The sequence below is a fragment of the Schistocerca piceifrons genome, chromosome 2 (assembly GCF_021461385.2).
Source record: "Schistocerca piceifrons isolate TAMUIC-IGC-003096 chromosome 2, iqSchPice1.1, whole genome shotgun sequence".
In the NCBI taxonomy this organism is placed as follows: domain Eukaryota; kingdom Metazoa; phylum Arthropoda; class Insecta; order Orthoptera; family Acrididae; genus Schistocerca; species Schistocerca piceifrons.
The window spans coordinates 473,576,830-473,594,942 of record NC_060139.1 but is presented as its reverse complement, the minus strand read 5'-3'; positions in this window follow the sequence as shown (position 1 = coordinate 473,594,942).

Here is an 18,113-nt window from a genome sequence, read left to right as displayed (position 1 = left end):
CAGAGACAAACACAGCAACAGTTAGACGCAATGGGACAAAATCTTCAAAAGTTAGACACCACACTTGAACAAACACGTGAAGATTTAACTAGTGAGTTACATAACATTGAATCGAAATGTCAAAAAGTCTGTAATGACATAAAAACACAAATTTGTGAGCATTTTCAACCCATTTTTTCGCGGCATGAAAATGTATTACAGAATCACGAAGCAGCCATAAAAGAACTGCAAACCATTGTTCATGAAAATCACAACACCTTGCAAGCTAAAATTGACTCAGTTGCATCTACCGATTCGGTTACGCAACTTGCAAAAACTCAAGAAAACTTAAAGGACACAGTAGATACGATTTCAACACAAATGGACACTCTGAAACTTGGTTCAGAAAAACACACTGAGGAAATAAGTACACTATCGGAGAAAGTAGCCGAACTTTCGGATAAGGTCACTAACTTATCTACAAAGGTAGATGATGATCTGAATGACACAAGACCCGAAGCCTTCACTGACACAGAAGAGTATGAACAAATTAGAAAATTCAAACACAATCAAAATCAAATCAATACACAGTACAAAAGAGAAATCCGAGAAGTACAAGATCAGCTGACACAGGTAATACAAGAATTACGTATTTCAGAGGATACTCGCGCCCCAATACGGGAAGAGGGACATAGAAATACGGAACAGCCACAAAATAATAACACAGCGCATTTCGGAAGTTATGAAAGAAATTGGCAATGTGCACCGAATTTTGAGATGGAACGGCCGACACGACCTAACAATGACCGATATGCGACTCGCCGACATGATGACTTTGACTATAAGCTGTTCATTACTACACGTAAATTCAAAACATTTAAGAATTCTGGCAACGACATTCATCCACAAGCATGGCTCCATCAATTCTCTCATTGTTTTCCTCCCAACTGGTCATTAGAGCACAGATTAGAATTTATGTGTAGCTACTTGGAGAATGAACCAGCTGTAAGAATGCGATCGGTAATTCACGATTGCCACAGTGAAGGAGAGTTTTACCATGCCTTCCTCTCAGCATATTGGTCTCAAGCTACACAAGACCGTGTAAAACATAGCATCATGATGATGAAACACTTTGAACAATCTGAATTTTCCAGTCTTGTCAAATATTTTGAAGACATGTTGCATAAGAATCAATATCTTTCAAACCCATACAGCCCCTCAGAACTCATCCGCATTTGCTTACTCAAATTACCCGAACATTTACGACATATTATTTTAGCAGGACGTTGCAAAGAAGACATTGAGGCTTTTCAGGGACTGTTACAAGAACTGGAAATTGACACAGACAGTCGCCGGATGCGAAAACAGGAAAACAATCACTACAGGTCACATACGTCACAATTCCGTGATGACAGAAACAATAACTGGACACGAAAAGGCTATTCTTACAACACAAATCGTGACCAAAACAGACACCACCCGTATGACAACCGTTGGCAGAATAGTAATAACTACAGGGAAAGATCACCTCTCCGTGGTAATGACTATCACAGAGACAATAAGAGAAACAGACAATATGGGAACCAAAATAATTATTATCAAGGGAGACAGAATAACTTCAGACGCAACAGTTCAGTGCGCAGGTACGATTCAGGGAGAAATTCTCCACCACATGACCGACAAGAAAGAAACTACAGGAACTACCGACATGACGACAGACGATATAATCATAACGACAGACGTGAATTTCATCAGAACTGGCGGGATTCTAACACGGCTGGGCCCTCTCGGCAAGGCGAATTTGTAGAAGTTAGGTCTCCTAATCCCAATAACGACGCGCGCCAACAAAGAGACAGAAAATGACTCGCACAGCAGGCAGCCGCGTGCCCCGGCTGGCTCAGAGAAAAATAACATAGACGCTAACCTTGAGAAAAATTCCAGTATTCTTTACCGACGTATACTGCATGATAATTGCGTTCAAGCTGAAATTCTGAGTACTTTGAAGAGTAAAAGATTGTACCACATTTCACATGTAAAACCGATTATTGAAAGATAATCTGCTTTCTAACTTTGTCTTCGCCATAAAACGTTTCACTTCACATTACTAGTATGCTTTAGAAACTGTTAACATGCAACAATGTTTGAAGTTAAATATCCAGTCTAGAACCTAGGGAACATTTTTAAACAGAAATTACGAATGCATTGTTATAGTGAACAGACGACACAGTGTTGTATTTGTACATTCTTGCTTGTTAGTTGCACGATTACGTAACGACTATCAGGCTTACGTACTCAGAACATTTACCAGTACTGCTAATGAGATTTTAATGCAACATTTTGGTTACCTGAAAATACATTCTGTATTTAAAGTACTTTCTGTGAGATACCAGATGACACAGTGGCTAGTTTATGGGACAGCTACACGATTTATATCACGACGCTACTAATGTGTGACAATTTACATTGTTGCTTTTGCAGAGTATCTGTTTTATATCTGCACAGTTTTTCTGTATTATTCTGGAAAGTAAAACATGTTTTAATAGTAACTTTTGTGATATAGCTACAATGAGACAGCCTTTTCCGTAGCACAACAATACGTTACAGCACAGTAATTTCTTCATCACAACAATAAGCGTAATAACTAAGATATCTATACGCAAAGCATTTCACTTTTGTTTATCATGAGGTAAGTACATTGGCTTCTGCAGAACTTAGCTTTTGGAGGACGATAACTACGACACTTCCACAGAGATTATCTTACAACAAGATGCACATTTAGCGCTGCAGGACACGCATTTCAGTGATTAATGTTGTACTTAAAACATTTATTTTTAAAGATTTTTGAATTACAAAGAAAGTTTTCCGTGATACATTTCATTCCATTGCTGTAATCTGTAACACCTGAGGGTATAATTACATTAATCCTCAGGGGGGTATAAGCCTACTTTGTGTACCATGTGTTTGGCAGCCACAAGGAACCCTAGCTAATATGGTATTTGCTTATACAACTTTACACATCGGTACCATATTTCTCTAACACACAAATTACACAGCTATCTGATCATGTAACTGAGAGATAAACTTTTTTTATTACATCAGTGACAGATGTTTACGCAATTACACAGTTGGATAACTTCACACTTACGAAATTGTATTTTGTTTGTACTGCGTGAACTCTTCATATTTTTTCGGAACCATTGTGATACTATGAGAGCTTTGAATGATGTGTTTGGTATGGATTCATGATTTTTAAAGTACGTTTGTGGCAGATGACACTTTTGACATGAGCAGAGAATTTTTTTAATTATTGAAGGAAGCTACTACGATTTTGAGATTTGACTGAAGTGTTATGATGTTATTTTTACGACGACGATGTGTATTATGCTGCTGAGGTATGTTTATGATTAATAGGCTGAGGCTATATGAGTTATTTGATTATGCTTCATATTTATAATGACGAAATATTGACGAGTGTCGATGGATACGTATATGTGTAATAAGGTAAGGAGTAATGAATAGTAATTAGGGACTCTGACTTATGGAAAAGGATGTTGGAAACCAAGTATCATACTTTAGAATTATGAAATGTGTGTACATGTGTGAATCATGTGTGAATGTATCACGATGCCACTGAAAATTTTTTTTGGACACTGTTATATTCATAGGATTTTGTTTCTACACATTTGCAACGTAAATTCTCGACCTGTGAAATTTTGTATATATGACTGTCACTGTAGCGGAAACTGCTGTCGTAAATATTTCCGTAAGAAAGTTAAGTGACCACCTGCACGTAATGCGTCGCGGGCACCCACCTGGGCGACAGCCGCCCGAAAAAAAAGCCATTAGCCTTTCAGCGGCACAGGTAAAAAAAAAAAAACAAAAGGGGGGGCCATTATACTCGCTATTGACATTTTCTTGTCGAAAGCATACTGTGGAGCTCGTGATTTATGATATTTACTGAAATGCTTATGAATTGATGGGAAATATTCTTACATCTGCAAACCTGATAATGACAAGTGTCTTTCTACGAGAGTTGAGAGCTACTGACTTACGAAATGCCACATAGCTATTGAATGATGTTTTTATGCTTTGGTTTGCGTAATTGCTTATTTCATTTGACATCTGTTTTCCAGCTGTGTTGCAGCATTGGTTTCATAAAATAAAATTAAATGCATTTGCTAATGTGAACACTTTCTGTCAACAGATCTATTAAATAATAATTTTGTGATCCACATTCTTCAAAAAAGGTGCACTTGGAAAGGAAAGAACAATAAGAAGGAACTAGTAACAGTAACACATAATTTTCTTTTCAAGTACATGGTAATATTTCTTTTTACAATCAGTTGTTGTGGTGCACCACTTTAATTACTTAGACATTAAGATGTGATTATACATTTCCCTTATCTGCATTGTTATCTTTAGTGTACTATTTTTTCTGCTTGAGCTATGTCATGTTTAGGTATAAGTTACTGCTGTTTGCCAGGCGTAGTGTTACTGAATTTGACTTTGTGTTACTCTGCTAAGCCAATTTTACTACTCATTTATTTTTCATGTTGCTGCACATTGGCTCATATTAGTTGTAATTTTGCATTTTATCTGTTAATTTAGATTTGCTGCTGCTTGCTTTGCAAATTGGCATTTTTTTGTCATTGCTGTTTGTGATAATTTGTTATGTGATGCTGCATTGCCTCGTCCCTTAGTTTAGCATCTGAGCTCAGTAGATTTAAGTTAGCTTAAGAGTAGGTAGCCTCTAAGAGAATGAATTTCGATGAATTGGAAGAAATGCATTGAGGAGTTATACAAAAAAAGTACAGAAAACAGGTTTAGGTAGGATTTTCTTGGAAATAAATGTTGAGGTGAGAAATGTGTGAACATATAAATACAGAAAGCATGCTTAGATAGAATTTTTTTGGTGGAAACAAAGGATGAAATAAGAGGAAAGATATATGAAGTTTTGGGTTGGACTGCAGTAAAACAAACCCTGCCCTTTCCTCTTGTGTTATTCTGCTATGTGTTTGTGTACTCTTGTATATTTGTGTTTTTCCTGTCTTTATGTGTTTAGCGGATATGAGTTACATTGTAGAATTTTTCTGATACTATGTTATTTACTTTGTAAAGATGTTAGACATTATTAATTCTGTTCTGTTTAATGCTCATGTGTGAAGTTGATGTTTCAAAAGTTATTGTGATCTTTTATGTATTTACACATGTCATAATTCCACTGATGTATATGTTTATTTCTATTCTGTTGTAAAGCCGGTACTACAAATGTTATCTGTATTGTTACGTTTTTAATGATGTATTTTGTACCTTTGTTATTGTATTCTTATGTTATAAAATTGTAATTGTCACCAGTTCATGATATTATTAACTTGTTAGTTACATTTCACTGCACACGTTTCTGTTGGTCATAGTATATGGACAATATGTGAGAAGTTGGGACTGTTAGTGTTTGCACGTGTGTTACTAATTCGGCAAGGGACTGGATAACAGCATTGCTGGTTCTAAGGACAATTCCAAAAACTTCGTGAGTGCACAAGTGGTGGCTATGGACTTGTTATATTAACTGCAAGACTCTTCACTGGTGATCGTACACCCGCACAGTCACAACAGATGGCTGCTGGCCGTCTCTACAAGGACTACAGTGGGTCTGCATCTTTGATGGCCAACCAATACCACAATCTCTACCAGGACTACAGTGGGCCTGTCCACAATCTCTACAAGGACTACAGTGGGTCTGCACCTCTGGTGGTCCACCAATACTCTCTACCAGGACTGCAGTGGGTCTGCTCTGTGATGACCTACCTACCAATATTCGTCAGAACTTCGAATGACTCTGCTGTGGGTTTGCTCTGTTGTGGCCCATTACCTGTCAGCATGTCAAGAGTCAGCACTGTCTTTCTGTTGGAAGGACAACACTACTTCTTCAAGACTGCATGGACATCCACTACTTCCGTGTGCATTGTCTTTTACTGCTCAGACTTTGATAAAAGAAACGGCAGTTTTCCTGTGGTGAATGATCAGGACTCTCTTTATGGACTGTGAGAAATTTTTAGCTTTTGACCAACATTGTATCAATAAGTGTGTGCATTTTATATCTTTGTTACTGTAATTGTGAAAAATTTTTGTCAAATCTGTATTGGCCAGTGCCCAACACCATTTGTAAAAATTTTTTGTGGGGAGCATGGGGGCTATGTAAGTAGGCTGTTTATGTTTTCTCTATGTAAGTAGGTTGTTTATGTTTTCTCTATGTAAGTAGGCTGTTTAGGTTTTTTTATTGGTAATGCCACCTCTGTATGAAAATCACTGGCTGTGCTGTGTGCAGTCTGTGGCTGCTTTGCATTGTTGTAATACTCGCCATTGTAGTGTTAGGCAGCTGGCTGTGAACAGCGCGTAGCGTTGCGCAGTTGGAGGTGAGACGCCAGCAGTGGTGGATGTGGGGAGAGAGATGGCGGAGTTTTGAAATTTGTCATGAACTGCTGTATTTATATATGATGATATCAAGGTAAATACATTGTTTGTTCTCTGTTAATATCTTTCATTTGCTAACTATCCCTATCAGTAGTTAGTGCCTTCCATAGTTTGAAACTTTTATTTAGCTGGCAGTAGTGGCGCTCGCTGTATTGCAGTAGCTTGAGCAGCGAAGATTTTTGTGAGGTAAGTGATTTGTGAAAGGTATAGTTTAATGTTAGTCAGGGCCATTCTTTTGTAGGGAATTTTGAAAGTCAGATTGCGTTGCGCTAACAAAATATTGTGTGTCAGTTTAAGCACAGTCATGGATAATTGTTGAAAGGGGACGTTTCAACATTAATGACTGCAGAGAAGAGGATTACGCTAATGGCGCTAACATGAAGGGGAAAAATAAATGCCTTCCGAACGGAATTACGAAGTTAAATCTGCTAGCATTTTTATTTTTATTTTATTTTATTCATTTCATTTTTTTAATTTTTTTGTACCATGTGGGTGTCGTAGTCACAACTTGGGATTATTTGACGCAACACAAATCATCAGTAAAATCCGTGAGCCTGTTCTAAATGTTACAAAAATGTTTAATATATCTGTAGGATCGGTAAATAGATGCAAAATTTTGACCAGCTAATTGAAAATATATACCCTGAAAAATTTGATCTCATTTGGAAACGAACTGACAAACAGGTTTCGAACAAGCTATTATAACAACAAACTGAATTAGTGTCGGATGTTGATACTCAGCCATTATTTAAACCACAAATACTACTAAGACGTTGTTGTTGTTGTTGTGGTCTTCAGTCCTGAGACTGGTTTGATGCAGCTCTCCATGCTACTCTATCCTGTGCAAGCTTTTTCATCTCCCAGTACCTAATGCAACCTACATCCTTCTGAATCTGCTTAGTGTATTCATCTCTTGGTCTCCCTCTACGATTTTTACCCTCCACGCTGCCCTCCAATACTAAATTGGTGATCCCTTGATGCCTCAGAACATGTCCTACCAACCGATCCCTTCTTCTGGTCAAGTTGTGCCACAAACTTCTCTTCTCCCCAATCCTATTCAATACTTCCTCATTAGTTATGTGATCTACCCATCTAATCTTCAGCATTCTTCTGTAGCACCACATTTCGAAAGCTTCTATTCTCTTCTTGTCCAAACTATTTATCGTCCATGTTTCACTTCCATACATGGCTACACTCCATACGAATACTTTCAGAAACGACTTCCTGACACTTAAATCTATACTCGATGTTAACAAATTTCTCTTCTTCAGAAACGCTTTCCTTGCCATTGCCAGCCTACATTTTACATCCTCTCTACTTCGACCATCATCAGTTATTTTGCTCCCCAAGTAGCAAAACTCCTTTACTACTTTAAGTGCCTCATTTCCTAATCTAATTCCCTCAGCATCACCCGACTTAATTAGACTACATTCCATTATCCTTGTTTTGCTTTTGTTGATGTTCATCTTATATCCTCCTTTCAAGACACTGTCCATTCCATTCAACTGCTCTTCCAAATCCTTTGCTGTCTCTGACAGAATTACAATGTCATCGGCGAACCTCAAAGTTTTTATTTCTTCTCCATGAATTTTAATACCTACCCCGAATTTTTCTTTTGTTTCCTTTACTGCTTGCTCAATATACAGATTGAACAACATCGGGGAGAGGCTACAACCCTGTCTTACTCCCTTCAAAACCACTGCTTCCCTTTCATGTCCCTCGACTCTTATAACTGCCATCTGGTTTCTGTACAAATTGTAAATAGCCTTTCGCTCCCTGTATTTTACCCCTGCCACCTTCAGAATTTGAAAGAGAGTATTCCAGTCAACATTGTCAAAAGCTTTCTCCAAGTCTACAAATGCTAGAAACGTAGGTCTGCCTTTCCTTAATCTTTCTTCTAAGATAAGTCGTAAGGTCAGTATTGACTCACGTGTTCCAGTGTTTCTACGGAATCCAAACTGATCTTCCCCGAGGTTGGCTTCTACTAGTTTTTCCATTCGTCTGTAAAGAATTCGTGTTAGTATTTTGCAGCTGTGACTTATTAAGCTGATAGTTCGGTAATTTTCACATCTGTCAACACCTGCTTTCTTTGGGATTGGAATTATTATATTCTTCTTGAAGTCTGAGGGTATTTCGCCTGTTTCATACATCTTGCTTACCAGATGGTAGAGTTTTGTCAGGACTGGCTCTCCCACGGCCGTCAGTAGTTCCAATGGAATATTGTCTACTCCGGGGGCCTTGTTTCGACTCAGGTCTTTCAGTGCTCTGTCAAACTCTTCACGCAGTATCATATCTCCCATTTCATCTTCATCTACATCCTCTTCCATTTCCATAATATTGTCCTCAAGTACAGCGCCCTTGTATAGACCCTCTATATACTCCTTCCACCTTTCTGCTTTCCCTTCTTTGCTTAGAACTGGGTTTCCATCTGAGCTCTTGATATTCATACAAGTCGTTCTCTTATCTCCAAAGGTCTCTTTAATTTTCCTGTAGGCGGTATCTATCTTACCCCTAGTGAGATAGGCCTCTACATCCTTACATTTGTCCTCTAGCCATCCCTGCTTAGCCATTTTGCACTTCCTGTCGATCTCATTTTTGAGACGTTTGTATTCCTTTTTGCCTGTTTCACTTACTGCATTTTTATATTTTCTCCTTTCATCAATTAAATTCAATATTTCTTCTGTTACCCAAGGATTTCTACTAGCCCTCGTCTTTTTACCTACTTGATCCTCTGCTGCTTTCACTACTTCATCCCTCAAAGCTACCCATTCCTCTTCTACTGTATTAAACGCAAATCGCCTGAAGATGCTGTTAATGATTAAATAATTGACCCAAAAAAGAAATGTGAAGTAGAGTTTCTCAATGCTCTTTTGAACACCGTGCTCATATCTATGATAGAGGATTTGAAGAGCTGCAAGATTTTTCTGTGACGTGGAGTTTTTTGTTTGACATTAAGAAAATCAAAATAAAGAAGAGCCAATATAATGTTGTTCTAGATTACAAGAAAAGTTAACAGTCAACATGAAATCAGATACTGATGACGATTTTTGTGCGAAGAAATTTTAGACCCGCAAGATTATCTCGAAGACAGACAGACAACGCGTACTGAAGCCTGAAACTTTTCAAAAATCATGGTCTTCAAGAGTTATCTCTCAACAGGTGGATAACGTTGCGTATTCTGTTAACAGTACCGGTGACTGCTGCAAGTGGTGAACGCAGTTTTTCCAAACTGAAATCGATTAAAACGTACTTGTGGTCTATAATGTCTCGAAGACTGACCAGTTTGGTATCACTGTCCATTGAAAATGAAGCTGCAGGGAACTTAGATTTTGCTAATCTTGTCAGAGTGCTGACGAAAAAGCTAGAAAAATAAAGTATTAGTTAGTGGTTTATATTTGTTTTTCATTAAATGTTTTGTGTTGAGACGACTGAGAGACAATGTAGGCTCATTGCTTAGACCATTATTCAAAAACTGTCTTAATCGCATTTGTTATTATTATACCGCCAACCGGTTTCAACCCGACGTAGGGGTCATCTTCTGGGCGTTTACACTGTGAAATTATAGATATCCGTCAGAAAGACTCCATTATACAACAGCTAAAATTACATAAATTTAAAATATGTTACCCAGTGGTCGACCGCTGGTGGTGTCACTCCTGTCTACATAACGGCAGGAAACTATGCGAGACTAGCCCTTCCTATGGGCTTAAGTAGCGTGCTGGAATCACGTGAATAGGCGGCAACACCCCCAGCGGCGATCAACGGCATTTAATACAGTTTATTATATGTAATTACTAGTCACCTTGGTTTAACATAAATTTGAGTGACAGTAAATAACAGAAAACGGAACCATTCCATTTAAAAAGAGTCACAATTACTGTGTGAAGGAGTAGAGGGCTTTGTAGTCCTTCCATATTAGCCGTTTTAGTAAATTGACTAAACGTTTTCCACGTCAATGTACGAATAGATATATTATAATACAAGACGACACCAGTTTTTGTGTGTCACAAATTATTTTACTTTATATTATGGCACATAATGTAATATACTTTTACGAATTTTACGAGTTGACTACGGAACATTTGTTATTATTTTATAATTAACACTATAATTGTAACTCTTTTTAAATGGAATGGTTCCGTTTTCTGTTATTTACTGTCACTTAAATTTATGTTAAACCAAGGTGACTAGTAATTACATATAATAAACTGTATTAAATGCCGTTGATCGCCGCTGGGGGCGTTGCCGCCTATTCACGTGATTCCAGCACGCTGTTTAAGCCCATAGGAAGGGTTAGTCTCGCATAGTTTCCTGCCGTTATGTAGACAGGAGTGACACCACCAGCGGTCGACCACTGGGTAACATATTTTAAATTTACGTAATTTTAGCTGTTGTATAATGGAGTCTTTCTGACGGATATCTATAACTTCTCAGTGTAAACGCCCAGAAGATGTCCCCCTACTTCGGGTTGAAACCGGTTGGCGGTATAATAATAATAAATGCGATTAAGACTGTTTTTGAATAACTGATTAATCATACTAATCGCTGCTTCATCTCCACAACCATGTTGTCCAAAAATCATTGCTTAGAGTTATATTAAATTCAATAATGGTATCCAAATCAAAATTTCTTTTTTTTTTCATTATACATATTATTGTATAATAAAGGGCGCTTAATGTGTAACTCGCCTGGGGCGCCTGGATAGTTAGGCCGGCCCTGGACGAGAGTCTGGTTAGTGGTAGGTGGATACCATTGCGAACAGCTGTGCTGAGTTTGTGTTCCGTACAGATACTGAGAGTCCTAACTGATTTGTTGTATTTTTTTGGTAACATTTTAATCAAGTACTGTGTCTATCGGAGACGGTGGTCGGTGGAACTCGGATGTGTGCCGTGCTTGCTGTTCAACACGAGAGCCGCTAACAGCCAATTAGGAGTCGGCGCAGCGCCAGACAGCCACTGCGGCGGCGGCGGCCAAGGCGAGGCAATTAGCGGCTGCGGGCTGCAGGCTGCAGGCTGCGCGCGCCGCCACGCCGACCACCTACCCCTGGCCGCAACAGCCTGGCTCAACGAGAGCCCCTCGGAACCTTAGTAGGCAACAGTGCAAACTTCCTCTGTCAGGGACCACACTGCTATGAAACGCTGAAACTGCACCTTGCTGCCGTGGATACTCTGAACATTTGCCTTATTTCTCGGCTTTGAGCAATGCAACGACGATTTCATATTTAAGACACAAAGAAGTTAAAGACATTAGCTACCAGTGGGCATTAATTTATGTCTATGTGGCAAGTTGAAAATTTGTGCCAGACCGGGATTCGAACTGTGGTCTCCTGCTTATTGGGCAGATGCGTTGACCACTACGACATCCAGACACAGCGGTTACCACCACCGCAGGGACTACACTAGCACGCTTCTCGTCACACTCAAAATCTCAACTTGTACCACTCACTACAGATGTAGTGACCCTGATCATCAGCCTCATTCCTCACGGCATCTTGCTGATTCCCATAAGAGTTCGAGCTTGGTGTGCATTTGCACTGAAGGGATCACTGGCTGCCATGACCTTAATTATATATACTATGTAATGTCCCTTCATGCGGACTTTTGATCCTGCAGCCAGTATGAAATAAGACAAGAAGGGCTTAAAGACTTTAGTTGCCACAAATTTTCAGCTAGCCCTACTGACATAAATCGGGACTGATGACCTCGCTGTTTGGCCCCCTCCACCGAATCAACCAACTCATATAAGTGAATTCCCACTCGCAGTTTATGTCTTTAGTTCCTCTGTGTCTTGTTTTGTAGCGGCTGCTGAATCAGGATTGTGTCTGTTCTCTCCGACATGTCAATTTTATGTAAGTCTACAGTCTTTCGTGGCCGTTGTCATTCAACACAAAATTCAATAAAATTACGAAACCGTCAAAGTTGCACAGAAGTTTGTTTTTATTTCAATGACGAGTTGTTCTGGACCGTAGTCTATTTTCAAACCATCCACATAAGTGCTATCACAACGTGTGTAGGCTGGCCACGTTGTGTGGCTTAATGCGAGGTCCTATTTGCATACAACGGTCCAATGTTGCGCTGATGCCGCCAGAGAGCGGACGGGGTGGACAAGTAAGCACGGAGAGGCCTGGACGGACGATGGTGTAGTCAGTATCTGGACGAACACGGAGAAAACAGTTCTGAACGGATTCAGCTCCACGAGCCTCAAGAAGCCGGTGTGCAGGACGGTTACAGCCAGACGACCTCGCTGTTTGGTGCCTTCCTCCAAATCAACCAAGCCAGACGACGATCGGCATGAGTGGGGCTACCGTGTGGACAACAACCTGCTGGAGCGGTTGCTGTGTTTCCCGGAATGAGGCACACTAATTCTAGTGGGGGCAACGAACGGCTTCTGCATGTCAACGTAGCACTGCCTGAGTGCTTCCGCAGCTAATGGTGGCATCCTGGCGGCACTGTGGTTGAGGCAGTGCACCGCGTTATGTGTAGCCACTTCTAAACGACTTCCTTCATGGATGTCTGTGGGTGCTGTGTTAGTAGTTCTTCGTTATTTATGACACGTACTGAGGTAAGTCCCTTATCAGCGCGGGGTCAAAGGTTAAGGTCGCGCGCAGCTATATAAGTGGACATATCTATGAGAAGACGTTAGTCGTCTTGGAGCTGCACGAGTAGCAGCACCGAACGACGATGCCCCGCTACATGAGAATATACAGACGTTCACGTGTCCCAGTCTACAAACCAACTGATGATATTGAAATAACTCTTACCAGAGGTACTGGTGGACAAGTGTTTCTCCAGGGACCATCTAAATTTATTGGTGGAGTTATTGACTTTACCATTACTGGTACTGGAGACGTTGGACATGGTAACGGTTGGGTAACTGTTGGTATTGTCTGGTATAATGGTCATACTGTCAAAGGTGTTTCTGGACTTGAATCTTTCAATAGCAGAAATGTGGTTGCTTTTCGTAAATTTCAAGTGTTTGAGAACTATAGTCGTGATCTTGGGAAGTCATACTTCAGTGGAAATATGCTATTTGTACTCAGGACATGGAATCAACGGAAAATAAATGAGCAATGATTTATGGCACGCAGTAGTGTGTGCTCTGAGGCAGGGAGAGCATAATTGTGTTATTATACGTTGCGTTTCAAGCAGAAGTTGATTGTTTACCACTGTGAGCGTAAATCAGTTGGTCGGTCCACTGCTTTTAAAGGTTTATTGTGGTTGGTGTTATGTGGCTTACATTGTGGCTCACTCTTGTTGCATTAAGATTTTGTTGTCATTGCTTTTGTGTAAGAGAGCTGTTACATATGTTATTCTGTATGAAGTTACTCAGACATGTGTATGGGGAACTTGGTGCTGTTGTGGGTACCATGCGTTTTAGTTGTCTGGCGATCGTTGCGGTTGTAGATCGAGGTGTAGTCGGAGTTTGTAGTCACTTATCATACACAGGGTTAAGTATTCCTTGGCCGAGTAAGTTTACAGTTAGTGTTGCTGATTATGGACGAGTGCCAGACATTGTAAATTATTATGTTGTTGCTCCGTTCTCCGTATAGGACAAGACTGAATTTGTTGTAGATTTCATTTTATTTTGTTATTTCATGAAGTTTCGGGCCTGCGTCCAGATGACGTCGACTTCTTGACACGATTGTCTTGGTCATCGGAAAGTGGATGGACCACTAGCGGATTGCGTCTACTATAATTCCCCACATACAGAGCTAAATTAGCAGGCAGCTAGTTGCCACAACCCATCAGAAACTATGGGCGTCCTTCGAACGTAGGTGCATCGGACACAAGTTGTATCTGATGGAGATAGCCTTGTTAAGGAGCTGGAACACGTACAATCTGTGTTTAAAGCTAATGAATATTCTCTACATCAGTCTGCACTGCTTTAAGGGCGAATAAACGTGACCACACACAAGATCAACAGGAGAAGGAGCGATTTAAGTCCAGGGCATTCCTTCTACATTCCGGCAATGTTTCGCCGAATTTAGGCAGTATCTTAAGAAAACATGACGTCAAAGTAATCTTCCTCCCACGTACAAAGACTTGTGATCGGGTCGGCAAAAGACGATCTGGGATTGTGGAGGAATGGAATCTACAGAATATGTCGCCAGTGTGGCATCGCCTACGTTGGTCAGATGACACGCGCATTGCGTGAAAGGTGCACAGAGCATGATCGCCATACTTGCCTTTCGTAGCCGTAGCTGAGCACTGTATCTCTACACGACAGGCCAGGGATTATTCTGTCATAGAAATCTCGACCTCGACGAAATCTTTCTGGAATTCAGTTATTAAAGGATCGACGAAAATACGTTAGGTGGAAGACGTTATTAATCGTAATAGGGCTCTCAACCGGATAAGACGTGTGACCCGGTGATTTCATTAATATCGACAGAAAGAAAACATTTTGTGATTGACGCGTTCAGCGAGTCTTACTTTCATAAATTTGACATCTGAATTTTAATTCCGCGAGTCCGCTTCCCAAAAGAGAGTGCGCATGCAGTATCATCACTGCGCATGCGCCAGAGTACTATAAAATGGCTCTGAGCACTATGGGACTCAACTTCTGAGGTCATCAGTCCCCTAGACCTTAGAACTACTTAAACCTAACTAACCTAAGGACATCACACACATCCATTCCCGAGGCAGGATTCGAGCCTGCGACTGTAGCTGTCGCGCGGTTATAGACTGTAGAGCGCTATAAATGGAGCAATATTCGAAGAGGGAAGGAAAGTCGCCAGAGTCACTCATGCAGCATTGCGCATGCGTCTCCGCGCCAATTTTTTGTATAAAGTTAGCGATGTGAACCAGTAATCTCAAATGCAACACACACTGCTCAAGATGGCTGATGTTTGTCAGCCGAAATATCGTGACAAGAAGTCGACGTCATCCGACGGCAGTCCCGAAACTTCATGGAATACTGTTTTACGCCGTGAAAATTTCAAGATTCTGCTATTTTTACAAGGATAACTGTGCTATTGGTTAATGCAGCCGTACTTAAAGTTCTTTCGGGCAACAGTGTGGCGTATCAAGATGTGCCGCATTTGTCTGTGTTGGCATGCGCACTCGTATGACTCTGTCTTGCCGTGAAGACACAGCTATTTTTAATGATCTACTCTCTTTTCAGTATGAGTCCATCACAATAGCACGAAAACAAACATGCGGTTTATCGCACAGCATACTTTCATAACTTGTACAGTGCGGATCTAACGATGGTAACTTATTCCTATCGAAACTAGTAATCCAGTGCGCATAAAGGCGATGAAGTCAAACGTTTCATTTCAGAAGCTTTCTTTGCACTGAACTAATTTCTTGCTATTCAGCCGACAATGTCAGGTATTTATAAAGATGGTAATCTGCGATAGTGCAAAATATGTAGATTTCAGTAACGTACAAGCGATAGCCAAGGTAAACATCTATAGAAAGATAGTCCGAGAAGAATGGAGATTTCTAAGCTTGAATTATAATAGATAATGCGGCTAAAGGCTTCGTTTCGTAGCATCCTGCCATTAAGTGCCGGCCGCGGTGGTCGAGCGGATGCAGGCGCTTCAGTCCGGAACCGCGCGACTGCTACGGTCGCAGGTTCGAATCCTGCCACGGGCATGGATGTGTGTGATGTCCTTAGGTTAATTAGGTTTAAGTAGTTCTAAGTTCTAGGGGACTGATGACCTCAGATGTTAAGTCCCATAATGCTCAGAACCATTTGAAGCAATTTTTTTTTTTTTTTTTTTTTTTTTTTTTTGCCATTAAATACACTGCGACGGTGAGCGAGGCACATAAATAACGACAGAAACCCACCTCTGCGGCACACAATAATATTTTCACACATTCCCCTCTCTTGCTCTACCTATTTCGTCTTCCATCCAATGATGATGGTCCACCAATAATTGCAGGTATAATTTCACCCAGTAAGCCACTTTTTCAGAATAAGCGCCGGAAAACTCATTTTTGTAGGTGAATTTGACACTCGTCTGTCGCAATGTTCAGCTAACTGGAAACGCCGTAAGATCCCATCAGAGGTGTCGAAAGGTCGTTTATGTAAGAAGGAACTGAACAGAAATATGTCGCGGCCTAACAGCTTTCTTTGCATTTTGCCTTCAGCTTATAGCCTGAAGCGCCGTAGAAACTGGTATAGGCATGCGTATTCAAGTACAGAGATATGTAAACAGGCAGAATACGGCGCTGCGGTGGGCAACGCCTGTACAAGGCAACAAGTGTCTGGCGCAGGTGTTAGACCGGTTACTGCTGCTACAATAGCAGGGTAAGAAGATTTAAGTGAGTTTGAACGTGGTGTTATTGTCGGCGCACGAGCGATGGGACACAGCATCTCAGAGGTAGCGATGCAGTGGAGATTTTCCCGTACGAGCATTTCACGAGTGTGCCATGGATAGCAGGAACCTGGAAGAACATCAAATCTCGGACATCGCTGCGGCCGGAAAAAGATCCCGCAAGAACGGCATCAACGACGACTGAAGAAAATCGTTTAATGTGAGAGAAGTGCAAACCTTCAGCAAATTGCTGCATGTTTCAATTCAGAGCCATCAACAACTGTCAGCGTGCAAACCAACGAAACATCATCGATACGGGCTTTCTGAGCCGAAGGTCCACGTATACCCTTGATAAGTGCAAGACACAGAGTTTTACGCCTCACCCAGGCACGTCAACACCGACATTTGACTGTTGAAGACTGGAAACATATTGCCTAGTCCGACGAGTCTCGTTTCAAATTGTATTGAGCGGATTGACGTGTACGGGTATGGGGACAACCTCAAGAATCCATGGACCTCGCATGTCAGCAGGGGACCATTCAAACTGATAGAAGCTCTGTGATTGTGTGGTGCACGTGCAGCTGGAGTGATATGGGACTCCTGATACGTCTAGATACGACTCCGACAGGTGAGACGTATGTATGCATCCATTCATGCCCATTGTGCATTCCAACTGACTTGGGCAATTGCAGCAGAACAATTCGACACCCCACACGTCCTGAATTGCTACAGTTGACTCTTCTGAGTAAACACTAACGCTGGCAACCAAACTCCCAATACGTGGACATTATTGAGCATATCTGGGATGCTTAGCAAGTGCTGTTCAGAAGAGATCTCCACGCCCTCGCACTCGTACAGCCCTGTCTACCTCGATAGCTGACTGGTCAGCGCGACGGAATGCAATGCTGAAGTGCCCGGGTTCGATTCCCGGCTGGATCGGATATTTTCTCCGCCCAGGGACTGGGTGTTGTGTTGTCTTCATCTTCATCATCATTGTGGTGTCACCGCCAGACACCACACTTGCTAGGTGGTAGTTTTAAATCGGCCGCGGTCCATTAGTACATGTCAGACCCGCGTGTCGCCACTGTGTGATCGCAGACCGAGCGCCACCACAAGGCAGGTCTCGAAATACGGACTAGCACTCGCCCTAGTTGTACGGACGACTTTGCTAGCGATGCACACTGACGAAGCCTCGCTCATTTGCTGAGCAGGTAGTTAGAATAGCCTTCAGCTAAGTCAATGGCTACGACCTAGCAAGGCGCCATTAGTAGTTTATTGCCTGAATCTACAGAGTCTCACTTGTATCGTCAATAGCGATGTACAACAAGGATGGATTAAAGTTAAGTATTCCAGCAGCTACGTACTTTTCTTTATAGCATTCATTACGTATCCTGTTTCA